Source organism: Ixodes scapularis, unplaced genomic scaffold (genome assembly GCF_016920785.2).
Source record: "Ixodes scapularis isolate PalLabHiFi unplaced genomic scaffold, ASM1692078v2 PGA_scaffold9__187_contigs__length_104089568, whole genome shotgun sequence".
In the NCBI taxonomy this organism is placed as follows: Eukaryota; Metazoa; Arthropoda; class Arachnida; order Ixodida; family Ixodidae; genus Ixodes; species Ixodes scapularis.
The window spans coordinates 28,060,530-28,063,455 of NW_024609884.1; positions in this window are offsets into that span (position 1 = coordinate 28,060,530).

Sequence of the window (2,926 nt, forward strand, 5' to 3'; positions counted from 1 at the left end):
GATGACCTTACATAATACAAATAAATCGCATCAAAGCGAATAACAGAACACCCACACAGGACAAGTGAATACATGTAACCAAGAGGGGGAAACAAGTCAGGTTATCTTTGAGGTATACAGGGAAGATTAACGAACAGAGAGCGTTGTATAGACAAATACTACGAATTGTGAAGCAATTTGTGGCATTCGTTCATGATTTTCAGCTCGAAGTCTGGAGAAACTTAAACGCGAGAAAGTACACATTATAGCGTATATTGGAGAGAGAGAGAGAGAGAGATTTAAGCTAAAAAATGTGAGCAGGGTGCCTCAGTTCAGGCTCCCCCTTGTGGAGCATTCCAGAGAAGACTGGATGTACGCCGCCAGGTAGTCCTGATCTTGGAGTGTAGTGTACGTAGTGGTTAGACACCCGAGATTGGAGGGGAGGGCGTGGGGAGATAAAGTTTGGGAGGGGGATGGAAAATCCATAAAATGCGATGGGTATTTGGGCGGTCACAGCAGTCGATGCAGCGGCGGTGGATCTTCAGGGAATAGACCTCGTAGAAGGTGAATGCGAGCTTTACGAACGTACGCTCTAGCGATGAGGAGGAGGAGGAGGACACAACTTTAATGAATCTATTGAACAGCGGCGGCCTACAGGCCGGGGGGAAGGAAGGGGGGAGCAAGAGAGAGCCTAGCCATGTGTGAGGAATGACGGGGAGAAGGAAAGCCGTGCCTCGGCTGTAGAAAGAGGTCTGGTTTCGTGCATCAGCTTTTTTTCTTTTTTCGGTAAATTACTTTATGAGAGTCCGCTGTAAGACATAGCAAAATAATTAACGTAAGCGAAGGTAGCTGATAAGTACAAAAAGAAAAAAAACAACTGGATTGTAGTCCAATGATCGAGAGAATTGAGTGAGGATGGCAATGTGCAAGAGAACGACCGATTTTTATAGTTCTGTGTGCGAGAAGAATCTACCATGATTCATTGGCGAGTGTTCTGTGTTCGGGCGAGAAGCGGCCGTTTGCGGAATGGGAGTTGACCTGGCTTCTGTGGCTAGCCCTTTTTGACCCGTCTCTGATAGAGTGTACACTGGCGCCATCCCGTAATATCCCTTCAAACCAGTTCTTACGTGAAACTAAGCCGACTTTCGCCAGATGGAGCCGACATCTACTGTCGGCGTCTTCAGAAGACTGCCGAACTCTCCGAGCTTTAGGGCAGGCACGGTACGTATGGTAAGAAGTACCGTGGTTGGAAGAATTAATAGTGTTAATAAAAGAGTTAAGCGACATGCTTACAGTAAGTTGTCAATTAGGTTTACATTATAGCAATCTTAATTATTAAAACAAACATTTAGTTTCAATTAGAAAATTGCTTGGCATCATCGAAAACCACTAACTGAGTCCACTTCAGAAATATTTAAACAGAGTAAACATAGCTTTTTTTTTTTTTTTTTTCTTGTTTTAGGCCCGAAATTGCATTCAACTTTGACACTCCTGCGAATCCGCATTTTAGCTCCGCCTAAATCAGCAATTATTCTAAAATGTACTGATTTAGTCATTTTCAATGACGCTCGGCAAGGTTCTAATTGGAACCATCTGTTTATAGTTGCATATCCGTACTTTAATTGTGCAAAACTAATTATAAACGTAACTGTACGAAATTAACACCCTGAATATATATATATATATATATATATATATATATATATATATATATATATATATATATATATATATATATATATATATATATATATATATATATATATATATATCAGTGTGTCGAACCGAAAAAAATACGGGTTCGGTTACGGTTCAGGTTCAGGTAAATTTATTTTGTTCCGGTTCAGTTCCGGTTCGATTAATTCGATCCGCGAACCGGTTCGGGGCTTCGGAAATAATAAATGACAAATAGCAACATCAAAATAAATTACAAATAAAACATCTGAAATCAGCACATACGAAACGGGATACATCGTAGTGTAAGGCTCAGGGATTTCTACCAGGAATGGTTTCTTTATGTGCACTCAAAGGTTACCTCACCGACGTTTACGCATTCGGACTTCATCTAATTGGGTCCGGCGCAGTAGCTGTAAAATCCGCGACCTCCTTACAAACCCACTTACAAGTAGAACTCGCTAACTATCCCGCCACCTCGGCGTGTAAGCAATTGAAGGAACAGTGGGGAGAAAATACAGCTTTGTTTATTTGAACTAGCCTTCGGTAACTCAAATTAGACCCTTAAAGAAGTTTTCATTAAACAAGATACGGAATATGAAAAACACTTCACCGAACGCAACGCCAGAAGGACGTAATAGGATAAATATTAAAATAGAAGAGTACGCTGTCTGACAAATATGTTAGCTTCTAAGTGCCTATACGAAACCGGATGCATTATTATCAAACTCCACAGCCTTTTCTTTTCTCATTCCGATGGAAGCTAGCTTCAAGAACTCGCGCGTTCTAGAAACGTGTTATGAAATGAGCACATAGCAGCATTTAGGATTTACGAGATTGTAGGAAAATAAAATCCCGTAACGCGATTCTTTTTTTTTTTTTTTTTTGCACAGCCTTCCAATTCACTTTCTTCCGTGCAAGCCGCGACCAGCGCAATACTGGTTCCTATGTCAAGAATCATGGATGCAGCGTTTGTCAAGATTCATGGATGCAGCGTTTATACTCCTAAGACTGAGTGGAGAAGAAAAATATGTAAGCGAGGTGTGTGTCAGTTGACGGCACTTAAAAAACAAAAATGGCATTGATAGCACATTCATTGTCAACAGCGCGTGGCCGAACCGTTTTGACATGAGCCGGTAACCGTTATTTTTTTCCGGTTCAGTTCCGGTTCGGGTTCATCGCGATAACAATATAACGGTTCGGGTTCGGGTACAGTTCCGGAAAAAATACCGGTTCGGTTCCGGTTTTTGGTTCGGTGCCACGTCACTGCCGC